The sequence below is a fragment of the Desmodus rotundus genome, chromosome 4 (assembly GCF_022682495.2).
Source record: "Desmodus rotundus isolate HL8 chromosome 4, HLdesRot8A.1, whole genome shotgun sequence".
NCBI classification, from domain to species: Eukaryota; Metazoa; Chordata; class Mammalia; order Chiroptera; family Phyllostomidae; genus Desmodus; species Desmodus rotundus.
The window spans coordinates 181,305,642-181,331,756 of NC_071390.1; the positions used below are offsets into that span (position 1 = coordinate 181,305,642).

The 26,115-nt window shown below is 47.2% G+C and overlaps 1 non-coding gene across 1 annotated transcript; it reads right to left on the reverse strand.

The window, feature by feature from the left end:
• Positions 1-1,078: 1,078 nt before the first annotated feature.
• LOC112316925 (uncharacterized) lies at positions 1,079-24,199 on the reverse strand. The gene is made up of 5 exons (XR_011651077.1): positions 24,013-24,199; positions 9,847-9,947; positions 2,948-3,073; positions 2,089-2,235; positions 1,079-1,295 (listed from the first exon to the last, which is right to left on the reverse strand). It is a non-coding gene; the product is annotated as an uncharacterized protein (transcript).
• Between the last annotated feature and the right edge of the window lie 1,916 nt (positions 24,200-26,115).

Genomic DNA, 26,115 nt, shown 5'->3' on the forward strand with positions numbered 1-26,115 from the left:
TCGCTGTGTCCCCGCGGGCTGCTTCGGCTCCACGTCTGAGGGAAGGAAAACACACCGAGGACCTGCCATCCTCATTCCATCGCTGTGGGCCCGGTGAGTCTCCTGTGGGGCAGTGCGTCGCAGTCCAGGCCCCGGAGAGTGTGCCCCGTCGAGTGTGCCCCGTCAGCGGCCGGGCTCCGGGAGGCAGCCGCGGAGTCAGGTGAGGCTGCCACCGCCAGGACACGGGGCACACTGGCCTGGGTGGGCCCCGTGGCCCTGCCTCCGTCTGTCCGTAACTGTGGGTGGCCTGGCAGACCGGGAGGGGACTCGGGGTGCCCGGAGGGCCTGCGGGGGGTGGGGAGCTGGGGTTGGTGACCCAGCCTGAGGACCAGGTGGGCGGCCCCGGGCTGCCTCCTCCGATGTGCTCGTGGTAGGGCCGGAGCCGGGCGGGGCTCGGGCCCACACCGTGTCCGTCTCGGCCTCGGGGCACCGGGGAGGCGGCCTGCGGGCTGAGGGAGCTCCGGGCGGGGCGCGGGCGGGGAGGTGCCGGGCGTGGGGGGGGGTGGCGACGACGCGCGCGCTTCCGGCCGCGGCTGGAAACGGGAGCGCGCTGCCGGTTCTGTGCCGACTGCGCGTCACGGTGGCCACGCTTTCCGTGTGACGGGCTGCATGCAGGTCAGGGCCGATTTCACCGCTTTTTAAACCCTGCTCCCTCGGCCCCAGAAAGCCTCGCCGCGCGCACGTGGCCGACGCTCTGCTTCCGTAGGACTGTTGCTGCTCCTGCGGCCGCCGCCCCGCTAGGTGGGGACCCCGAGGGGGGCCGTCCGTGTGCGCGTGCGCAGGGACGGTGAGTGGGACCAGAGCAGCGCTTTCCGGCCTGCGGGTCCCGCAGGGCGCCCGCGCCGCGCTCGCACCGGGACAGCGTGGGCGCGGCGGGGCTCAGCATCGGGGTGCGGAGGGGAACACGCGCGCGGGGAGAGCGTGGGCATTCCCCAGCCGGGGGTCCCAGAGGGGAAATGGCTTTTCCATCGAAGCTCCGACAACGAGACATGGGACAGAACGACGACACTCAGTGATCTGCGGGGGGACACACTCACGAGTGCGCTTTCGTTTATTGACTCAGCCGTTCTGCTAGTTACAGGTAGTTCCGTGGCCTTGCTGATACCCTAAACGAGCTTCTTAGCGATGAAGAAGTGCTGGAGGTGCTTCATTTGTAGGACTCCGACCGAGATGAGGGTCAGCGTCTGTGCGAAAGCCCAGCGTAACACGTTGCTGTTGGTGTCCTCGCTGGTCGCTCGGAACTTTTCCTCGCGGTCCTGCGCAGGAGAGAAACGGGCAGGGTGGGCTCCTGCAGCGTGGGCGGGAGGGGCAGCGCTGTGGGCGTTCGAGGTGCTCAGCGGGCCCCAGCTGGCGTCTTACACCCAAGTCCCCTCTGGTTTTCTGAGCCAGGCGTGGTGTTAGCACAGACGGGGGAAGAACCAACCCTGCGAACCGTTTCTGTGTTTCGGGCTCAACGTACCGGGTAATTGACCTGTTACCTTGTGCGTTTGTCGCTTTTCAGCAAAGTGAACATTACCCAGTTGTGGTAGATTTTCCTGGTTTGAATTCCTCGGTTACTTTCAGCTAAGCCCTGTGTCAGGCACCTGCCCTCATCCTATTTTTCAGATGAGGAAACTTCAGCCCAGAGATGACACAGGGCTAGTGAGTGGGGGAGCATATCTGAGCCCACGTATGACCGGAACCCACTGAGAGCAGTGACCCCGAAAACAGATAATGTCACGGGAACAAAATGGTGATTTGGGAAGTAAGCATACCGAGCCTCTTCGACTACAGGGGTGTGTTTGGAAGCATTTATTTATTCGTTCCGTAAGCTCACACCCCAATAGTGAATGGGCCACGGCCTCCTGTCCTAGAGGAGCCTGTGGTCCAGTGGGCAGCGTGCAGGGCTGCGCTTTCACCACACCCCCGCGTCCGCACAGCCTGCGTGTCTGGCTCAGGGAGAAAGACCAAGGAACAGGCAGATTATTCTTTTTCTCGGTTCAGGAACTTTGTCTGCAGAATTAGATTCCTGGCAGGAAGAGATAAAATAAGCTGAACAGGCAAACTGACCCTTTGATAGTTTTGTTCTTTGACTATTTGCTCAATTTGCTCAGTTAGATGTTCAAGCTTGAAGCTAACTTCATTAACTTTGTCCTTGGCTTGAGCGATGGCAGCACCGAGGTCGTGTTCTCCAACGCGAATGTCCAAGTGGACCCGCTGTGCAAACAGTGAAGAGGAAGAAACATGTTTTTAAAACGGCTCCCCTCTCTCCTTCATTTTCCCTCTTCGTGGCCTCATCTCCTCTCCCCTTCCCTTCCCCTTTACAAGAGCAGGCCGGCCCTGGTTTTCCGTGTCCCTTGGCCCCTCGCTGCCACTCTGGTCCTTCTGTTGTTCGGCTGTCTTTGCAGGAATGTCCGAAACGGTGACGCCCTGACACGAGAGCACTCACACCGTCCCAAACGTCAGATTCCCTATCAGGCAAGTGTGATTGGTCCTGAGAATCCGATCACTCTCAGGAAAGTTTCTTACACACAGCTGAGTTTCTGATGCTAGAGTACAAATTCTCCTGGTTCATTCTCAGCACATTTACACAATAGCCAGTCACCATCTACCGTGAAGCGTCCTACTTATTGGAATTCCATCATTAGTTCACCCTCAGCCCTCACTTGTTTTCAAGCCTGAATAATCACAGCCCTTTTAACCTTCCCTCACAGTTCTTATTTTTCAAGCCCTTTAATCAACTTTGTGGCGCTCCTTTGAACCTCTTCCAAGCTCTCCAGCTCCCTCTTTGCTTGCTGTGCTGAGAGCTGGGTGCAGGACTTGAATAACTTTCTAACCAGTCTGCGTGGCGTGGCTCTGCATACCAATGTCACGCTCGAACAGTGCTGCCACTGTGTTCATTAACAGGGACGTGGAGGCAGGTACTTACCAGCTTACTCCCTCCGAAGGACACAAGCCTCGTAGAATTAGATTCTAAACAAATGATGTGCTCTCCAGGTGAATGGGAGGTAAAATGGAATGTTCCTTGCGGGCCATACAACTTTGACAACAATACCTAGGATGGAGGATTTCCATAGTTAAAGTTTGTTATTTTCTAGTTTCTGTTCTTAAAAATAAATCTCTCCTATATATCTAGTAAAAATTATGCAATTCCTAAAGAAGATATCAAGTGGCCAATAAATGTGAAAAATATTCAGACTTGCTAATAATAAAAAAAATACAAACCACAGTAGGATATCTCTTGTTTGTTGCCGGGTCAGCAAAGATTTCGAAGTACCCAAGGATAGTATTGAGGAGTACTACCTCCAAACACTGTTTTGGGGTTGCAAATGGAACAACCATGCTGGAGAGCAATTTGGCAATATGTGTTGAAAATTAAAATGTACATAACCATTGACCAGCAAGCAATTCTACCTGCAGATATTTATCCTATAGAAATGTGCAAGTAGATAAAGTTATATGTAAAAGGATATCCAGTGTGATGTTTTTTTGTAATAGCAAAATTGCATTTTTTAAATAATGTTAATACCTTTCAGTTGGGAGTACCGTATTTTTTGGACTATAAGACGCATTAGACCATAAGGTGTACCTAGGTTTTAGAGGAGGAAAATAGGAAAAAAAAAAACAAAACCCCTGCTCCACTGCCCCCTGCCCACAGCGAGCCAGGTAAGCTACATTTGGACTATAAGACGCACCCCCACCCTCACCCCAATTTGGGGAATGCGTCTTATAGTCCAAAAAATGCGGTAATTAAATTAAGGCAAAGCCAAATAAAGACACATTACACGGCAATAAAAGAGAATATTATACCCATTTCTCTACTGAAGGTGTTCCTCATATCCTCTGGTAGAACATCTGTATAGGATCCTCTTTTTTTTTTAATAAGTATCATTTATGAAAGTGTGGATGCACATAACATGTTTCTGTATGCTTACAAGAAGATTCTAAAGAACATATATCAAACTGTTAGTTGGTTATATTTGTTGGGATTTTAAAAACAGGTAAAGGACTTCCAAGTCTGGCATATAAGAGTTTAGAAGTCACTCTGTGGTCCTCTTTCCGCCTGAATCCTCAACGCGGGTGAGGCGCCGCCACGCAGGAGGTGCTGCTTGGAAGCAAGCACCGGGGGCGCCCGGTGAGCCCAGTGCGTGCGCAGGGAGGGTCCGCCTTAGAGGCGTGGAGACTGTGCCACATCTTTAGGCGAGAGAATTATTTCTCTGAAAAAACTTTTGCTGTTGGAATTAAAAAGAAGAGGGGGCTATGGTAGCGTCTGATATCTACACTCTTTTTTTCTTTAATGCAAAATATTATTTTTATTAAAATATTTTACCAAAGACTACATGTTCTAATGGTTCTCTGAAAATGAAACATTTTGAAGATAGGTTTTTAAAATATTTTTTCAACTTTACATATTATAAATATAACTGTGAAACAATAAAATGCACATATTTCAAGAGAAAAAAAAAAGAAGTCACTCTGTCCAAACAGTAAATAAAAAGCTGAACAGAAAGAAATCACTTTTTCTTTGATCTGTCAGAGAATTGAGATCATGGCACACTGCTGCCTCCAAGTAAATAAGCAAATACAAAGAACCCAACTTACGAGAGAAGCAGCTCTGTGGGAACCAGTACTGGGCTCCTTTTACCAAGTCCATTATGTCCAGCTCTTAAGAACCACCATTACAAGGCTCACTATAAAGCTAGAAGACACAGTTTGAGGAGACAGAGCCAGCATCAGAACCCGGTTCAGACTTGCCGGGACATTGGAATTACCAGAGCAGGAATTCAGGAGAACTGTGATTAACACACTAAAGGCTCTAATGGAAAAAGTAGACACAATTCTGGAACAGATGGGCTCTGTAAGCAGAGAGATGGAGATCCTAAGAAGGAATCAAAAAGAAACACTAGAGGTAAAAATGCTGCAGCAGAAACGAATGCCTTCCATGGGCTCCTGGGTAGACTGGACATTGAGGTAAGAATCTCTGAGCTTGAGGGTAGGTCAACAGAAACTTCCCAAACTGAAAAGCAAAGAGAAAAAAGACTGAAAAAATAAATGGGAAAGCATATCTAAGAATCATGGGACAACTAGAGAAGGCGTAACACACACACATAACTGGAATACCAGAAGGAGAAGAAAGACAGAGGAACAGCAGAAAAATATGTATTCATTCATTCATTTCTTTATTTTTAGAGAGAGGAGACGGGAAGGAGAAAGAGAGGGAGAGATACATCAATCGGTTGCCTCTCATGCATCCCCTATTGGGGACCTGACTGGCAACCCAGGCATGTACCTGACTGGGAATTGAACCAGTGACCCGTTGCTTTGCAGGCCTGTGCTCAATCCACTGAGCTACACCAGCCAGGGCAGAAGAAAAACACTTAAAGCAACAACGACTCAACTTCCTCCAAATTCATGTCAGATGCCAAGCCACAGAGCCAGAGAAAACCAAGCAACATAAATGCCAAAAACTACACCTAAGCATTTCATATTGAAACTGGATATCAAAGATAAAATCATGAAAGAAGCCAGAGGAAAAAACTCTTAGCTGTAGAGGAGCAAAAATAAGAATTACATTGCACTTCTCCTCAGCAACCATCAAGCATGAAGAGAGTGGAGTGAAATAGTTTTGGGGAGGGGATAGAGAAACCTTGCCAACATAGAATTCTGTATCCTGCAAAATTCTCCTTCAAAAGTGAAGGAGAAATAGAGATTTTCTCAGACAAACAAAAATTGAGGGAATTTGTCACTGATATACCTGCCATGCAACAAAAGTTAGAAGAGTTTTTCAGAAAGAAAACAATATAGGTCAGAAACTTGAATCTACATAAAGAACAGAAGAGTATTAGAGGAGGAATAAGTAAAAGTACAGTTAAAATTTTTATTTGTCTTTACTGATTTAACACATAATAGTCTGTTCAAAATAACAGCAACAGTGTATTTGATGATTGTACAATAGTTTATGTGTAAGTGAGATGAAGGGCAGCAATGATGCAAGGGATGGGAGGGAAGGATTGGAAATAAGGCACTTGCTGTATCTGTGAAGTGGTAGGATGTTGTTTGAAAGTAGACTTGGATTAGTTGCAAATATATATGGCAAACACTAAAAAAGTTTAAAAAATGAAGCATAACTGATATGCTAAGAAAGGAGATAATGTAGAATCACAAAATACTCTATTCAAACCACAGAAGATAAAGAGTTGGAGACAAAAACAAGGACAGAGAACAAGGGCAGTGAATAGAAAACAGTAACAGATGTGGTAGATGTTAATCCAACTGTATCAATACTTGCTTTGAATATCAATGGACTAAATGCACCAATGAAAAGATAGACTATAAGCTCTGACCAGTGTGGCTCAGTTGGTTGGGCATCATCCTGCAAAGCAAAGGGTCGCCAGTTCAATTCCCAGTCAAAGACACATACCTGGGTTGTGGGTTCGGTTCCCAGTCAGGGCATGTGTGAAAGGCAACTGATTAATATTTCTCTCTCACATTGATGTTTCTCTCCCTCTCTTTTTCCCTCCCTTCCCCCTCTCTCTAAATAAATAAATAAATAATCTTTTTAAAAAAGACTGTCAGAGCAGATAAAAGAAAACAAGACAACTATATACTGTCTACAAGAAACCTACTTTAAATATAGAGACACAGACGGATGAAAAGTTGAGGGTGGGCAAGGGTGTACGTGCTAACTTGAAGCTCATCTCATCCAGAAGGAAGCTAGAGCAGCTTTTCTGACTTCCAAACAAGGGAAGCCCCCGGGATAATGGAGTCGTGTAACATTCATTACACAGTCTGTTTTCCAAGGAGATGAGACAGTCTTTAGCGTGTGTGCACCTAACAAGAGAGCATCACACCATGCGGGGCAGAAACTGCTGGAACTGTGAGGAGAAACGACTCCACTATCATGGTCGGAGACTCCAGCACTCCTCCGTCAGACCCAGCAGGCAGCAGGCCAGCGAGGACGTGGTTGAACTCAACAGCCGCACCAGCCAACCACATGCACCTGGCGCCTGCAGACCACTTCGTCCAGCAGCAGCGGACACGCATCCTTCCCAGGCTCCCACGAGACCTTCACCAAGGCAGACCCCGCTCCGGGCCATAAAGCAGCCGTGACACACTGAATGTAATCAAAACACACAGTTCCCAGAGCAGAATGGAATGCAAGTCGGGCTCAGTGACAGAAAGGTAGCTGGGAAGTCCTGAAATGCCTAGATATTGAAAGCATACTTCTAAATAGCACATGGGTAAAGAAATAAGAAGTTTTAAAATATTTTGAATTAGGAGAGGATTCTGACAAGATGGTGGAGTACAAAGCACCAGAAATATGTCTCCCCGTCTAGACACAACTACAAAGACAGTCTTTTCTACAAATGGTGCTGGAGCAACTGGACATCCACATGCAAAGAAATGAATGTAGACACAGACCTTACACCTTTTACGAAAATTAACTCAAAATGCATCATAGGTATAAATGTAAAACAAAACTATAAAACTAGAAGATTACATAGGAGAAAATCTAGATGACCTTGGGTTTGGTTATGACTTCTTACATACAACACCAAAGGCATGATCCAGGAAAGAAAGAATTGAGAAACTGGACTTCCTTAGAATTTAAAACTTCTGCTCTGCAAAACACACAGTCAAGGGAATAACAAGACAGGTGGAAATATTCGTAAAAGACATCCAAAAAAGTACTGTTACTCAAAGTATACAAAAAACTCTGAAAACCACAGTAAGGAAATGAACAAATCAATTTAAAAATGGGCAAAAGACCTGAATATCCTCATTAATGAAGACATACAGGGGCAAACAAGCATAGGAAAAGGTGCTCCCCATCACATGTCATAAGGGAATTGCAAACTCAAAGTGAGATACCTGTGAGAATGGCAGAAGTCTGAAACAGTGCCAGTGCCAGGTGCGGGTGAGGATGTGGAGCAGCAGGAACTCATCCATTGCTGGTGGTAATCAAAATGGTGCAGTGACTTTGGAAGACATTTTGGTGGTTTCTTATAAAACCAAACTTACTCTCAGCGTATGATCCTGCAAATATGCTATTTATTTACCCAAATAAAATGGAATTTAGGTCCACACAAAATATCTGCGCATGAATGTTTATAGGAGCTTTATTCATAATTGCCAAAATTTAGAAGCGACCAAGATGTCCCTCACTAGACAGACGGACACACACACTGTGACCCATCCAGAAAACAGAATGTTACTCAGCACTAAGAGGACGTGAGCTACCAAGTTACGAAAAGACATGGCGGACACTCGAGGGCTTACTGCTAGGTGAAAGAAGCCAGACTGAAAAGGCTCCACACTGCATGTTTCCACCTATGTGACATCCTGAAAAAGGCAAAATTATGGAGACAGAGAGAAGATCAGTGGTTGTCAAAGGCTAGCAGGAGAGAGGGACGAGTAGGTGAAGCACAGAGGATTTTTAGGGCAATGAAACCACTCTGTGTAACACTATAACGGAAACCCATAGAACGTGCAGCACCACGAGTGAACTTCAGTGTAAGCCTGTGGGGGGTGGTGATGTGTCAGCGCAGCGAATGCACCCCTGGTGCTGCTGGGGGCGGGGGGTCTGTAACAAATGCACCATCGGTTCTGGCAGTGGGGGAGGCGCTGTTTCGGGGGGGTGAAGAGCATACGGCAGCTCTGTACATTCTGCCGAATTTTGCTGTGAACCTAAAACTGCTCTAAAAATAGTCTATTTAATCATTGAAACTCAGGTGTTCATTACACATTGAAAAATTCAATAAATATCCTTTTTTAAGTCTTTCAATTTTGATTTGCAGAAAGTTAAAGGACTATGCCCCATACTAAAATTCCTTTAACAGACTGTTGATTGGGAAATTTTATTAAATAAGACTGCATTCAAGGGTCAGATTTTACAATTTTTAAAAATTTTAAATGAATAACTAAGACCTGTCCTCTGAAAAAATATTTAGTGACTACGTGTTACCTATTAAATTGTTTCTGAGCTTTAGTTTCATATCAAGGCTCTGCATGGCCTACTTCCAGCGTCTGTTTTAGTCAGCACACATGTTTTTAATGCCTACTAGTGTAGTGTATTGGGAAAAAAAGCACGTAAAGTTAAATCTGTATTGCCACTTGCTGACAGTGAGGTCTTGTATGTCATTTAACCTCTCAGAACCACCATTTCTGAGGACATGGAATAGTGGAAAACAGGGCACAGAATGCACGTTTGTGTGGTACATACGTGTTGTTAATATGGTCTACCCTGACTCTCCTACCAGCTTGTTGTTCCCTTGGGCTATCAGTCACATGCAGAGAAATGGACACATGATCAGGGGACAACTTAGAGTGCCCCATGTCCCCAGGCACACTGGCCCAAGGAGTTTCCAATTCCTTTGCTAACTCCCACAGAGACAGACCCAGAGGCTGCTGAGTACTAGAGAAAGCCTCGCCAGGACTGGAAGGGGAGGTGGCCTGTCTGGTCCTCATGCTGTGAGGGGGGGAGTCGTGGTGCCAGCAGAGCAGATGAAACCTGGTCCCTGCAGAATCACTGGGACACCTTGGCCCTGTGGGTCCCCCTGTGGGTCCTCTCTGCCCAGCAGGACCAGCAAACCTCAGTTTGTATTGTTTTCAAACTTTCTCTGTCCAGCATCATCTGGACGAGGCTCTCAGGAGGCAGGCACCTTCTTCGTCTTCGTGCAGTGCCTGTGTTCAGGGGTCCATGCACTAAGAATTTAAAGACTGGTTCATGAGTTCTTACACAGAGATTTTAAAAGTTTGTGGGGTACATGACATGGGAATTTCAGCAAATGAAAACTTTTAGTAACAAAACATAAAAGAATGTTTTACCTCCTCATTATAAGTTGTAACAGTCACAAACAGCCCCAAACCAGGAGCAGATTCAAGGAAATCATGTCTGACCATGTCCCATTGCTGTATCTTGAAAGTCCCTGTTCCAAAAGTATAAAATAAGACACATTGTAAAATAAGTGCAGGAAATAGTTATACACAATTACTGATAATGAGCTTATATTATTCAGTATACCCAAATCACAAAATTTTGCTTTTGAATGGTTTACACCTTAGGTGTTAGGTCACGTAGCAGAATTGGAAAGCTGGAATATGCAGGAAGATAAGAGCTCTTTGCCCTGTCTCACTCTGATCTGTGTGTTACTTCACTGCTCTGAGCCTCAGTTTCCTGTGCAGAAAAGGGGACTGTTCTTGTCCCTCTGAAGTCTCAGAGCTGTGAGGACTGTGGAAGAAGATAAGATAATCCCATGAAAGCTTTCCACCCTGATGTTACTCCACGTGGGTGTGGCCAAGACCTCCTCTAGCACCTCCTCAGTAGTTCTGCCTCCAGTTTCTCCCTCCTGTGACTTATCCTGAGCGCTTCCTGCAAAATTCCTTCCTAAAGCTTAGGTGTATTCATGTCTAACCCTCCCATCGTCTCCAGAGGCTCCTGCTAAAGTTTGGATTGCTGAAAGGGCCCCCACCATCTCCCTTTGGGACCTGATAAGCATCATAGGGCTCACCTTTCTCCTTGTTGCCTCCAGAAGTACAGTTAGAATGAAAAAATAGCTAATGTTTATTGAAAAATATCTAATAGTACCATATGTAGGCCAGGTACTGTGTTAAGCATTTAACATTCATTATCTCATTTATTCTCAAAAACATGTTCTTAGGAAAGCATTTTTATTCATTCATTCATTCACCCAGTCATTTGACATGTACATAATGAGCCCTTTCCTTGGCAGGGGCACTGTTCTAGAAGCTGAGGACAGAAGTGAACAAAATAGACAATGTCTTTGTCCCATGGAGCTTTCCTACAGACAGAAGCAGACAACAAGCAAACACATATATAATGTTGGAGACGTTAAGGCTAAAAGAAGCAGGCAACAGATTGTGCTAGGGGATTCGAGTACCATGTGGGGAGTTAGGAGGGTTCACTGACATTTGAGAAAAGACCTGAAGGAACGGGGGGAAAATACACAATTTTATAATATTTATACTTAAAAATGTCATATATAAAAGTTACCTCTCACATTCAGTGCCAATTATATGCCAAGCACCATTCTAATGAATTTACACATATAATCTGAATTTTGGTGACAACATTATGTAGGTGGATACTGTCTTTATGATGATCTCACATGTGATGAAACTGAAGCACAGAAAAAGTATTGAATAATTTGCAGAAGGTCACATTCCTAGCTTGTGGCAGAGTCAGGGCTCAGACCCGGCAGTGTGTGCCTTTTCCCTCAGCACCATGTGATGTTGTCTCCACTGGGGAAAGGTCCTTCTACACAGGAGCATGTGCAGACATCCTGGGGCAGGAGCATCCTTGGCTGTTTTAGGAACAGCAGAGTGGCTGGGGTGAGGTTAGCAGGGAGAGAATCTTTGATGGGGTTGCAGGCATAGCATGGGCCAGCCCAGGGGGAGCCTACAGGTCTGTAGTAACGATTTGGGGAAGCAATTGGTTGGATGAGTGAAATAATGTGGTTTTCATTTTGAAATTTTAATTGTGTGGAGGAAAAAAAGGAGGAGGATTAAGAGTAGAAGTGGTGAAGCTATAGTTGTAATCGAGGTGGCCATGTGCTAGTAGTGGAGGCTGTAAAAGGTATTAAATTCTGTGTTATTTCTACTTCACAAGTTGTGAACTGAGTATCAGAGAGATAAAGTCACAGCCCAGAGTCACCTAGTAATAAGTTGTAGTGGCAGAATTACCACCGAAGTCACCTGCTTCCAAAGCCCAGAACTATATCCAGTACACAGCGACTCCCTGGGAGGAGAGAGGACAGCCCCTGACAGGGACCTCAGATGGGAGCTGCATCCTTACACTGACAGGGCAGCCTTGGAAAGTGAGGGACTCTTTGAGGGACACCGAGAGAATATTTCTTGGGGCAGAAGGCTGCAACAAACTCTGAAGCCTGCCTTCACCCTGAGTGACTGCAGCCATAAGCATCTTTCGAATGGACCTGGCCTCTTCCCATCAGAAACTTGCTGACTATACTTTTTAGGATGGTCCACCTCAAGGTCTTTTAAAAGTATCATTGATGATTCTGGAAAAGACGGAGCAAGTCTATTCTACTTTATTCCTCCTGCTAATTACAACTAAAAGCTTTGTGCAGCTGTCAGAAGACTCTGAAAGGCAGACAAACAGACTCCCTGGCTAAGGACCCCTTGACTCAGAGCATGACCCAGCAGTGCCTCTTCCTTTGCCCCACACCTGTGTGTCCTCGCCTGGGGGTTGGTGCAGTCTGCAACTGCAGGCCAAAGTGAGATAGAGGAAAAAGGAAGAGAACTCAAGAAACGTCTCTCTAGCCAAAGGGTCTGGAATAGGGTGACCCTGCAGGATGGAACCCTCTAAGTATACCTGCCCTGCTCCAGGTGAAAGACACTGCACCCGTCCCCACTGGACACTTCACATGGGAGACGGGTGGAGCCTGTCGAGATGCCTGCCTTGCACTAAGAGGACAGTTAAGAGGCAGCATTCCTCGTCAACCCTAGAGACCTAAGGGAGGATCATAGACAGGAGGGAGCTGGTGAAAGGGATCTTTTTTGTTTTTTTAAAGATTTTATTTATTTATTTTTACAGAGTGGGCAGGGAGGGCCAAGAGGGATAGAAACCTCAATGTGCAAGAGATGCATCGATCACTTGCCTCTTGCACACCCCCAAATGGGGACCTGGCCTGCAACCCAGGCATGTGCCCTGACTGGGAATTGAACCTGCAACCTTCCAGTTGCCAGGCTGGCACCCAGTCCACTGAGCAACACCAGCCAGGGTTGAAAGGGATCCTTAAGACCATGTCTGAAGTCCTGCACACACTTCTGAGCAGCTTGTGCATGTAACCAACCAGAATCAACATGGAAGAACCTTGGAGTCCCCACCTGTGGTACAGAATACTGCCCAGGTTTCAGGTTGGCCAACATGAGACACGCAAGCAGGGTAGACCAAGACAGTAGTGCAAAGTCTTGGAAAACTAAATTAATATTAGGGTGTGTTCTGAGTATACATGGGTTGACTGCCTACTGAAACAAAATAATTAAATAGGATTCAGAGTCATACATAATACTCAGAATGTCCAGGATACATTACAGAATTACTCACCATACCAAGAACCAGGACTGTCTCATCTTCAATGAGAAAAGACAGTTAACAGACACCAACATCACAATGACATCATGGTTGGGATTATGTGACAAGAAATTTAAACAGCCATAATGAAAGTGCAGCAACTAGAAGTTGGATCATCCTTAAAATAATGAAAAAGTAGGATAGAAAATCTTAGCAAAACCATAGAAAGTATAAAAAGAAAAAAAAAGGACGCATTAGGACAGGAAAAATTCAATATTTGAAATTGAAAACTTACTGAATAGACTCAATAAGAAAATGGAGATGACAGAGAAAAGTCAATGAACTTGAAATTAGATCAATTGAAGTAATCAAATATATTCAATGGAAAGAAAAAAGATGGGGGAAAATGAGCCTCAAACAGAGTCTCAGGAACCTGTGGGGCAGTAATCAAAGGTCTACAGTTTGCAAGTCCGAGAGGAGGAGGACAGTCACGCCTGGAGATGCTGCAGGAGAAGGCCAGGCCCCCGCAGTAAAGGGAGCAGCATGAACCTTCTGGTGTCCCAGTGCATGTGAAAGTTACGTGTACTGACATCCAAGTGTATAATAGCATTACATTTAAAAAGCAGTGTGCCTACCTTAATATACATTATCACTAACCAACGTTAACACCATCTGAGCCTCTAGTGAGTTGTAATCTTTTTCTGGTGAAAAGTTTTACCTTCTATTTCTAAAACATGCGACATCTCTGAAGTAGCAAAGCTCAACAAAGTGAGGTGTGCCTGTATAGGGATAAATAAACATTGGAAGAATTGATGGCTGAAAACTTTAAAAACTTTTTTTAAAGGTTTAAAAATTTTTTTTTAATTTTATTTTTAGAGAAAAGAGAAGGGAGGGAGAAAGAGGGAGAGAAACATCTGTGTGTGGTTGCCTCCTGCGCGCCCCCAACTGGGGACCTGGCCCGCCACCCAGGCATGTGCCCTGACTGGGAATCAAACCGTCAACCCTTTGGTTTGCAGGCTGGTGCTCAATCCACTGAGGCCCACCAGCCAGGGCTGAAAATTTCCTAAATTTTTTAAAAGAAAAAAGCCTATAGATTTAAGAAGCTAAGTGATCCCCCAAATCCATTACCAGATACATCATGATCAAATTTCTGAGAATTAAAGACAAAAAATATATATGTGGAAAGTAGAGCAGAACGGTGCAGTGTTGGCAGAATAGCAATTTGAGTGACAGCAGATTCTCATCAGAACACATGGAAGCTAGAAAGAAGTGGCAAATTTTTTCAAGTGTTGAGAGAAAATTGCCAAACAGAATTTTACATCTACCAAACATATCCTTCAGAATAAAGACAAAATATTCTTAGATTAAGGGAAACTCAGAATTTTTTTTACTAGAATACCTGCTTTAAAATAATGGCTAGAGGAAGTTCTTCAAACAGAAAGAAAAGGATAAGGAAACTTGGAATATCAGAATGAAGAGAACAATGGAAAGGGTGAATATCTTGGGAAACTGCAATAGAGTATTCTCTTTTTAAAAAGTTGTTTGACAGTTTTTAAGTGTTTGATCATTGAAAGCAAAAAAAATACAACATCCAGTGTGATTCTCAAAGTGAACAGACATGATATTTAAAACCATTATTGTAAAGGGTGGGAGGGCACATAGTGGTAAGGTTCTACATTCTGCCAGAAGTGGTAAAATATTGACCCTCCTAGACTGTGATAAGTCAGATATGTGTGTTGTAATCCCAAGAGCAACCACGAATAACAACTGTGCAAAGAGATGAAGCGAAAAACACTACAGATGATGCAAAATGCAATGTTACAAAATGTTCAAGTGACCAGCAGGAAGGCAGGGAGTGGAAAATGGGAGCAGAAACCAGACCTAAATCCTGTATATCAATAATCACATTCTATGTAACTGGTCTAAACAGAGGTTAGACAACGATGGTAGAATAGGTGTTGATCCAATATTGCAGTCTACAAGAAAGTCACTTTGCATGTAATGCTATAGGCAGGTTAAAAGTAAAGTAAAAAGGTCCACCATTCTGACGAGTCAAAAGAAAGCTTGAGTGGCTTTATAGTAATCAGATAAATGAAATGTCAGAGCAAAGAAAATTACCAATGACAAAGATTATCATCATAATTACATACAGATATAGGGGTCAGTCCATTAGGAAGATATGCATCACCATCCTAAAGGCATCAAACAACAGAGATTCAAAACACATGAAGTAAAACAGTGGAAAAGAAAAATGGATGATGGTAGCCGGGGTTTCAGCGCCCCCCGGTAACAGACAGAAACACTAGGCAAAGTCGGCAGGGAAACTGAAGGACAAGCAGCGTGACCAGCAGGACCAACAGCAGAACACATGGAGCACCCCTGGCTCACCCTGGTGGGCACCTTGGCTGAAGCAGCTGAATGTTCTGGGGAAAAGCACACAGCCACCCGCACTGGTGGCTTCCCAGAGATGTGGCCTCCTGGAAGCCTCGGTTGTGTTTTCCCACTCTCCCAACAGCTGGGAGCCCCTCCTGCAGCCCACCCCCACCTCTGACATGGTTACCTTGCCTCCTACAGAGACAGCATCTTTCCGCCAGCCAGTGTGCTAACCTGTGCAACTCACTCCCCCGCCCCCCCACCTGCCTCTGGCTGGAAAGGTTGGGATATCCCTGCTCCGCCAGTGGCCACCCTCCCACTTCTCAGGGACTTGGCTCTTGTCACTCTCCCACACTTGCCCACACCTGGCGCCTATTGTGGTGCCTGCCAGCTGTCGTGGTCGTCATCCCACATCTGTACTCTGAATGTTCTGCGGCACCAGGGACATGCCATGTCTGCTTTCCTAGGCCCTGGGGCCTGGCAGTAAGCTGAGGGCCCTGTAGGCTCCACAGAAGAGGTTCCATAAGGATGTCTGCGGTGAGTGGAAGTGCCCCTCAGTACATGTTCAGGAAGGGTTTGAATGAGTGTCACTGGGCCCATGGTTAAAATGCCAGTGTCCTTGGTGCACTACCTGAATTATCAGACCATCATCCCCAGCCCTAAGCCCCCCACCCCATCCTGGGCCCCTCCATGTCATGCCCCACAGCTACCACCAGATGGCAGAAGAGAAGCACTGCTCAGGCACAGTCTGAGAGCCCACGGTCAGGGTGTGGGTGGAGCAGCGCTGGTACAGAGCAGGGTCAGGCTGCCTCTTCAGGCTTCCCAGGGGTTGGCGACACACCGGCAGGGATTCTGGCTAGAAATAGATACTTGGGCAAGTCACTGAAGTGCATGCCTCAGTTTCCCCATGGGTAAAACTGGAATAGTAAAGTTATATCTCTTAGGGTACAAAAAGTGAGTTAATATTTGACTTGGCACATTGTAAGCACTATGCAAGCACTTGATCAAGAATTCTTGACATTATTGTGGGCTTTCGCTGCAGTGTTTCCTGTCAGTTCCCACTGACTCCCACAAGCCTGCCAAGCTGGTACAACAACCCCCACTGTCACAGAGGAGGAGCCTGCGACCCCAGGGTCTGAGTGACTTCACTGGAACCATCCAGACAATAAAAGGCTGAGCAGGATTAGAACTTAGCTTGGTTCCCTAATCAAAGGCCCCGTGCCCTCACTACAAAGTACACTCACCCCACAGCCGGGGACTGTTGTGTGCTTCAAAACAAGTGTGGATCTTACACAGCTTGCGGGCCAGCCTCCCTACCCAGGGGCCCTTCCTCTGGAGTGTCCATTCAGTGAGAGCTGTGTACCAGAAGGCCAGTTGCCCCAGGCACACAGACGCCCTCTCCCAGCGCTTGGACTTGCCTCTCCTGGTCTCCCTGGGCCTGGTATAGGCGCTGCTCAGGCACTCAGCCCTGCCCTGTGACCTTAATGTGCTTGTCCCTTCTGCTCCTGACCCTGAGTCCTGGAGGCTGGAACCATGGGCCATTTGAGCTGATACTAGAAAAATAAAATGCACTCACTGAAGGAATTTTAGAAAGTAAAAATCCCCTGTAGGAGTTTTCTGTATTCGGTATGATCCTTTCAGACTTTTTTTTCTGTAAAGGATCCGTAAGGATTCTGTAAATGCTTTATAAAAACTGAGGTCATACAGCACGTCCAATCTGTAAGTTTTCCACCCAGTTTTTTGTGACCATCTTCCTATGTCCCTAAACATTGGTCTATAACCTGAATTGAAGTCTGTTCAGAGCTGAAGAAAGGTCCAGAGCTGAGTGCAGAACTTTCTAGACATGAATGGGGTGCCTGCTGTTTGACAAGTGAGTGAAAGAAACAAGGGGTGGGTGGCCCTGCAGTGTGGAGTCAAAGGACCTTTCGTCTGGTTGACCCCTGCAGTGACCTGGGCAGGGAAAGCAATTGCTGTGAACACAGAGTGATCCCTTCTAGAACGCTCTGGGTACCCCCAAGGACCCCTGGTTTCCCTACAACGTGTGAATCTTTCTGAGACCCCATGTAGGGGAGGACAGCAAGGTGTAGTGTGACTGAGAGGCGGTGCATGTACGCATCACGCTTCATACATACCCCGTCAGTGGGTAGCTCAGCCAGTTATCACAGCCAGATCACCCTGGATCCATCATACACGATCAGCACCCCAAACACCCTTCCACTCACAGTCACTCTCCTCCAACTTTTCCAAGGCAGCTACCACTTCGACTTGTGAAGACAGGCTCTTTCTGTCTTTGAACCTCTGGAACTTGTGTAAGTATGTGAGTGCTTATGTTGGTGTCTAACCAGCCTGGATTTGTGAGGCCCCTCTGCTGCAGGCCTCTGCACAGGTGACCAGGTGACTTTTATTTTACATTTGACTATTGATGGGCATTGGGCAGGGTCCAGTGTTTCAGCCATGGCAAATAGTGCCACCAGGAAGGTTCTCATGCCCATGAGCACATGTATGCGTTTCTGCTGGGAATCGGCTGTGTTTCCCTAGGTCCCAAGTGTGCGTGTGTTCAGCTCCCCCAGTGGAAGTCCAGGGCCTGAGCATGCGAAGGTTGCGTGTGCTTGTGCACTTGCTGCTTTCAGTCCTTTTCATTTTGCATTCACTGGTGTGTGTGTGTGTGTCATTGGGCTTTGCTCACATTCCCCTGATGACTCATAAAGCTGAGCCCTTTTCTGTCTGCTTCCTGGCTACTTGGGTCTCTTCTCTAGTGAAGCATCTGCTATTTTTTGCCCAATTTTCTGTCCCAGCCACATGGGATAGTCCTCTGTGCTGGTGTGTTGCGTCACATTCATTCTCAGGTTCTTATCACGTTTTCACTGACAGATGGTTGAAGTGCAGGCACTTCTCCCAAAGCAGCGACATTAGAAACCATGGGTGTTTGCAGGCGAGGGGTTAGGAGACTGAGCAACCTCCCAGGTGCAGAAGCACTTTATGGCCAGGGAGGAACAACAGCCAAGATGTGTGTTCACACGGCCATGGTGGTCACTGTGTGTGCCCCACATCACATGCTTGCTGGGACCTGCAACCTGCCCCTGCGGGAAGCCAGTGAAATGTGAGGGGCAGATGCCCAACTCCTTTGCCTGGAGGGAGGACAAACTCTGTGGGTATCTCATCCAACTGTTTTTTAATGTTTTAAAAAATCTTGGTAAAATATACATAACAAAGTTGAACTTAACCATTTCAAATGTGCAGCTCAGGTGCATCAAGCATAGTCACATTGTTGTGTGGCTGCCGCCATTGTCTTCAGGACTTTTCCATCACCCTAACCAGAAACTTGTCCCCACTGAAGTGTTACCTCCTACCTCCCCCAGCTCCAGGCAAGCTCTAGTCTATTTTTTTCTTTTCTTTTTTAATCTTCTTCACTTGAGGGCATTTTTTCATTACTTTTAGAGAGAGAGGAAGGGAAAGAGAAACATCAATGCAAGAGAGATGCATCAGTTAGCTGCGCCCCATACATGCCTAGACCAGGGATCATACACGCCTGGACTGGGGGTCAAGCCCGCATCCTAGGCCTGTGCTCTGACCAGGAATTGCACTCACAATCTTCCAGCTACGGGCAATGCTCCGACCCACTGAGCCACACCAGCCAGGGCTACTTGTTGTTTTGGGGATTTTCCTGTGGTAGGGATCTCATGTAAGTGGAATCACACAGTATGTGTCTTTAGTGACTGGCTTATTTCACTAGGAATAATGTCCTCAGTGTTCATCCATGTCGAACGAAGTGTCAGAATTCCTTTCTTTTAAGGCTGAATAATGTTTCCTCATATTGTGTTTATCTGTTCATATGTCCATGTCCACTCCTCCTTTTGGCCTCTGTGGGCAGTGCTGCTGTGACATGAGCGTGCCAACATCTGAGGCTTTGCTCTCACTTTTTCTGGGCACCTACTCAGAGCACAAGTGCTGGGTTGTATGTCTGCACTACTATTCTATGTTCCTGAGGGTCCTGGGCTTGGTCTGAGTCTGGGCTTCACCAGAAATCTCACCTCCCCTGGCTTCTTTCCCTCTGGTTCCTGAGAGCACTTTCTTAATGACTCATTTGTACTTGACTCCTTTTCTCGGAGCCGCTCCAGAGAGCACCTGGCTTTAGACACCCTGAGGTGTGGTGTGGTCTTCTGTGAGGGCACAAATGAGGGTGATGAAGGATGACACTCAAATTTAACTTCTGTCTCCTAGTCCCTAATAAATTTTGCTCTGAAGAAAAAAATGGCAGCAACCCAGGTACCTGGCAGAGTGTAAGAGCCATATCTGGGACTTTTGAAAGGGAGCAACCAAGAGCAAACTCATTGGTTCAGAATTCTAATTTTTTTTTTAAGATTTTATCTATTTTTACAGAGGGGAAAGTAAGTAGAAAGAGAGGGAGAGAAACATCAATGTGTGGTTGCCTCTTGCGCAGTACCTACTGGGGAATTGGCCTGCAACCCAGGCATGTGCCCTGACTGGGAACTGGACAGGCCACCCTGTGGTTCACAGGCCAGCACTCAATCCACTGAGCCCCACCAGCCAGGGCAGCATTCTAATTATTTTCTTTTTAATGGTCACTGTGCTCCATGACACCTCTCCGTTTCTCTCAATGCCTGCTGTTTACAAGAGACTAGCAACCTTGTTTTTTTAAAAAAAGTATCTACAAGGACCAGCAAGTAGTTTTAAAACTCAGGCTAGCGCCGGAAGTTACACTGTGGCCTCTTTAGAGTTCCCTCCCTGCTCCTCCTCTCCCTGAAAGACCTCTCTCCCATTTTTAAAAAAAAGGTTTTATTTATTTATTTTTATAGAGAGAGGGGAAGGGAGGGGCAAAGAAAGGGAGGGAAACATCAATGTGTGGTTGCCTCTTACATGTCCCCCTATTGGGGACCTGGCCCACAACCCAGGCATGTGCCCTGACTAGGAATCGAACTGGCTCTCCCTTTTTTTCAGTCAAGACAACCTGGAATTAGTTATTAAAGAACATTACTAAAAGAGTAGAGAGAAACACGATATTTGACTTGAAGCTTCTAAGCAAGTTCTCATTCTAGGTTTGGCCACAGTGCCCAGGCCAGTGCAGTTCTTGGGCACCCAGGTCCTGTTTAATCGTCTCCTTCTCAGCCCCCAGCAGGGGAACGCTGGCTGCTTCTCTGCTTCTCAGGAATTTACTTCATTTGGGGAGGGGGGAGCTTAGGGCAGACACTGGGAGGCCAAGTGACAAAATTGGAGACAGAGTCCAAGAGGGTGGGAACTGATTTGATAAACACCTGAAGCTAGTTACCTCTGTGCCAGGTGTAGCTTTGGGCAGGTGTAGCTTCAATTTACAGATAAGGAAACAGCTCAGTCACCTGCTTTGGGCAACAGAAGGAGGTGCAAAGCATGCCTTGTTGACTCCAAAAGCAGGTTTCTGTCTCCTGTGGCCTATGAGCTGCCTCCGAGGGGGGTGAGAGGAGGCAAGAGGCCAAGCCCTTGAGTTCCTTGGAATCTGTTTTTAGTCCCGATGAGAAAAATTACACTTTCAGGTAGATTTTGTTGTCTGGCTCTGAGGTCAGCCTCTGGAACTTTTTAGAGGGGTGTGTTTCATTGGACGCCACTGGACCTCAGAGCTCTGAAGAGAGAATGAGTAGCTGGTGTGTGCTCTTCCTGGATGAGGGGTATCAGGCACAGTATCAGGTCCCCACAGGTGCCCAGAAAAAGTCTGGCATTCATTGTAAGGGGGACCTAAAAATTAAATATAAGCATATTCTGGATTAGCACTTAACCATGTGTGTTTGACACGTGTGTTCACAATCAAGTGTGCACTAAGGGAAAGTTGGGGATCTCATAGGTGGGGAAGGTTCTTCGATGAATCAGTGAGGTTGCGGGGGCGGTGTGGAGCCCTGTCCTGGTGCAGGTGGCACAGGTGGCCGAGCTCCTGGCCCGCAGCAGTCAGGAGCTTGTCCTCACTGCAAGCAGGGAGCCAGACCATGGTCCCAGCCTCAGACATAGGGCCTTGCAACCTGCAGTGAACACGGCGTGCAGTAAATATGAAATGAAATTTTTTTCAAAAAAGGGACTTTTAAAGGAAATGTTTAAGAATTGTATCTTGTGCACACTATGATATTTGGGCTAATTATTAAAGCCATGAATTGTAGTTCAAGAAAATAATGACAAGAGTAGAGACTTAACGGATGGTCAGTGTGCTCAAATTCCTTTAGGAGAGGCTCACTGGAGTCCAGTGGGAAACACGTCTGGACGTCTTTCTCTTACTGAAGCCAGCAGCGGTGACTTCTGCGTCCTTCTGACTCCAGCAGTTTTCTTGAAGTGTGCTGGACACCCACTTGCCTTCAGTTCATATGTCCATGTCTGTCTTTCCATTCTTTTACTTCCAACCTTTCCTTACATTAATGGTTCATTTGGAAACAGTATACACCTACTTTGTTTTTAAATCCAGCCAACCTTTGTCTTTTCCTTGGAGCTTTGTCCACTTACACTCAGTGGTATGAACTGCTACTGCGCTCACACCTGCTTCCTGCTACTTGTCTTCTGTCTGTCCTCTTTATCCCTCCTTCTTGCCTTTTTTTCTGTTTTTCTCAATTAGCATATTATACATTCTGGGACTTCAGGACCACATTCTCTTTTAAAGAGAAATTTAAACATGTGCACTGACATGTTTCCAAACTGTCCCTATAGCTGCAGTAGGCTTTAGAAGCTGAGCTCTGAACCTACGTAATTGCATGGGGTGGCCTGACTTATGCGGCTCAGTTGGCTGGGCATCAGCCTGCAAAGCGAAAGGTCACTGGTTCAGGGCACATGCCTGGGTTGCGGTTTGGTGCACAAGAGGCGGCCAATCAATATTTCTCTCCCTTTCTTTCTCCTTCCCTTCCCCCCTCTCTAAGTAAATAAATAAAATCTTTAGAAAAACAATTGCACGGGGGTGATGACTACGTAGACCACAGAGTGGAGAGAACCGAGATGGCGGCTTGAGGGGGCAGGTAGAGGTAGGGAAGGACCAGAGCAGGACAAGGGGTAGACTCAATGTTCATGGGGACAAGGACTAAGAGAGGCTCCTGACTGGGGACGAGGGGCTGGGCAGACTGAGGTCTGTCTTTCTCACAGCTAGTGAACACCGTCTGGCAGCATTTGCCTCCTGCCTCAGACCCTCTAGTTGGCCAGGTGATTCTCGGGCTCACTGCCAGTGAGTGTGTCCCAAGCCAAGTCCATCCAGCTGGTGGACCTCCAGGCAGCAGGTGGGCGGGGGGCAAGCTACTCCTATTTCTCTTAACTCCTCCACCATCCTTTCAAATGCAGGCAGAAAAGTTCACAGGTTACTAGAAAAATGACCACCTGACACAGAGCCGCATGCCTGGGGATCAGAATACCCCTGAGAGGAAAGGCTGGGGTCAGAGACACAAGCAAACCCTTAAAGTACACTCTGCGCGTCTGGCTGGGTCCTACGGGCTTGACGAACATTGATTCAGTCATTATCACCACCAAAAGAAACAGGCGTCATTACTAATTTATCCTGTTTTGCAGATGAAGCAGAGTGATTGAGTCGCTTACCCAAGGCCACACAGTTATTAGGTGGCAGGCTGGGACCTGGACCTGGGTGGCCATGTTTGCACTCTGAAGTCCCAAACACAGCCTCTTGCCGCAGTGACTGTGCCAGCAGTGAGGAGGCACCGACACCACCCAGTGCTTCTCTGTGTGTGTTCCTCGCAGTCTTCGCCACCCCAAGGTCCGTCTCACGTTGCAGTCTTTTCCTTTGCCTCCTCTCATGATGCGATATTCGACTTTTTGCAGGGTGGGCATTAGTCTTTGCAGAACTCTCTAGTGTGGCGGCCAGGATACACAGAAGGGAGCTGGGCACCCTCTGTGAGATTGAACTTGCCATACGAGTCCCCTCTCGGCACTGATAGACAGCGACTGGGTTTACATCCTGCCCCTTTCCTTCCCTTTGTTGTATAAAAATCAGGGCATTTAATGTTGACTCTGACTAGAATGTTGCACACTGGATTTTCTATGCAGTTCTGAGGCACCGGCACTTGCTTCTTTCTCAGTGGGCCTGTGAAGCTAGCTCACCATGTGGGGCGACTGGGTGGAGAGTGGGAAGGAGCAGAAGTCACCGTAATGGTGGCAGGTGTTGTGTGAAGCTGGCTCAGGCAGCAGTGTCAGGCTTGCACACGCATGGCCCCTCAGCACCCCAGCCTGCGGGACCTGGACACTCAGAGGGTGCAACAACGTCTGCCTTACTGGACCCGTCTAGAACATTCATCTTTGCAGAATTCAACCACGCTTGGCAGAATGAACGGCATCGGAATCTTTTACTGAAGGAAACCTGACGGCCGGAAAAACAAGTCAAGCCTGGGGTCTGTGGTGTTGCATCTGGGTTTCCTGTTTATGAATTATGCAACTCACTCTAAAGGCCATTTTCATGTTGCGTTTGCATGACTTGATAACCTCTCTCAAGAGGAAACCACACAGCCTGATACCCACTGACAAACAACATATACATTGTGGTTGGCATGAGACCACAGCATGGCTTCCTCAGTTCCACACTCAGAAGAGCACATCGCACCTACCTGTGATCAGTGTGTCACTCGGAATGTCTTCTATGATGCATTTCTCCTCTCGTTCCCCCGTGTGGAAATAAAAAGCAGTTGTAAGTGAAAAACAGAAACTTAAGAGAAATGTTGGCACTTGCATTTCTGTTGCTTTAGCCACCCCTGGGCACTTGCTTTGAAATGGATCAGTTGCAAGTGATGCTGCTTCTTGAGTGTTTGTATTTCACTGGCTAAGATTGTACATTGATTTTTGTGGGACGTGACATGTGGCAGCTGCCCTGGGCAGGTATTGCAGCAAGTCTCAGGGAACAGGACATCTGGGCCTTGGGGCCTTTCGAGTCATGCTGATATCAGAGCGCCAATGGAGTGAAAGACGATGCGGGCCTGGGGCGACCTGCAAAGGGCCAAGCCCAGCAGATGCCCGGCGACCAAACCCACATGGCCGACTGGTCTCCATGGCTTGGCAGGAGGTGGGGAGGAGGAAGTGAAGGCTAATTCCTGGGCGTGAGAAATGAGAGGGAGGTGGGTGTGGAAGTGCGGCCAAGGAGCAAGCAGGTTGCCAAGACTGGGCATGCTGGACTGGGAGGCACTGACAGCCCGGGTTAACCGAGGCCTCGCCTTGAATGAGACTCTCCGATTCCCAGTTTCCTCCTTTTAGAAAAAGGAGTTGAACTCACCCGGTGTGATCCATTGGGTCCTTTTAGTCTAGGCAGCCAACATATTTTTTAAGGCTTTCATTTTTTAATATTTATAGACTCACAAAAAGCTGCAGGAACAGTACAGAGAGGTCCCAGGTGCCCAGCGCCCAGCTGCCCCCAGTGGCAACATTTCTCGAAACCGAGAGGCCATGAAACGGCATCGTGGGAGCAGAGGTGGACATTGCACTCTGTGCGTCTGTAAAGACGGATTCTGTCGAGCAGCTCTGCCATTAGACCTTTCTCAGGGACAGCTTTCTTAAGTTATTTTTTTGTGTGAATAGTCCACACTTTACTATTTCTTTGTAGCCCTGTGATTTTTTGTTGTTGTTGAACACTGGACATTGGAATCCAATGATGTATCTCTGGAAATCACCCTCTCCCCCTTCCCGGGGTTTGCTGTTCTGTGTTATTGCTGTGCAGTTGTCGTTGTCGTAGGTTGTCTCAGTGGAGCACCACCAGAGGGGTAAACCCGAGGCCTTCTGAGTCCTTTCCTGAGATATTCCCTGGGCCTGCAGTCACTTTCTAGTGCTCCCTGGATGTGCGGTTGTTTTCGAATACCTTCCTGTGAATGTTTGGCTCTGAAAGGGATAAAAGTGAGAAATTAAGGGGGAAGGGGAAGGGTGCCAACTTTTTAAATCTTCTGCAAGTCACTTCAGCTGGAGCAGGCGGGGCTTGCAGGGGGTTGGGGGGAGGCTGGAGGTGCAGCAACAACGGCTGCTCCCCCTTTGTCTACATCTCTGTGATTAGGAGCAGCAACCACCATCAGCTCACAGGTCCCTAATACTTGGAACACAGGGTTCTGTTTGCCCACCTTGGTTCCTGCGAGCTGTGTGTGGGCTGCTCCAGACGCATGTGCCCAGCTGCAGCCCCTGGGCTGAGTGGGGGATGGGTAGCTGCTGCTCTACTAGGAGCTGATGTTGACCCTCCTAGTCTTCCTCAGAAGTTGCAAGCCTTCCACAGACTCCAGAGTCCCAAATAGTTCTGTCAGATAGAGCGGGCAGTTGTCTAGGTGGACACAGGTGCTCCCTGCTCCGTCATCTGCCCCTTGTCTTGGCTCCTTTGACAGAAGAACATAAAGGGTGTTTATTTCCACTGGGTGGTCTTCGCCTTCAAGCTTTTCTGGAGGACAGAGAGGAGGTACTCTTGTGCTGAAGCACATCCTCAAAAGGTGCTTCAGGGTAGTCATCTTGGTATTAAATTCAGTTTTTGTTCACCGAAAATGTGTAAAGCTTTCATCCTTGAGAGGTAGTGTTGAGCTCACAACCCTGTCTGGGTCAGTAGTCCCTCCCCATGTGTGCAGAATGCCAACAGCCTTCTAACTGCTTTGGCTGGTGCTGCGACATGGCTGTCCTCCCAACAGATGCTCCTCTGGGGGCGATCTGCCCCGCCTCTGGGCCCTTCAGAGGTCTCCTCTCACATTGGT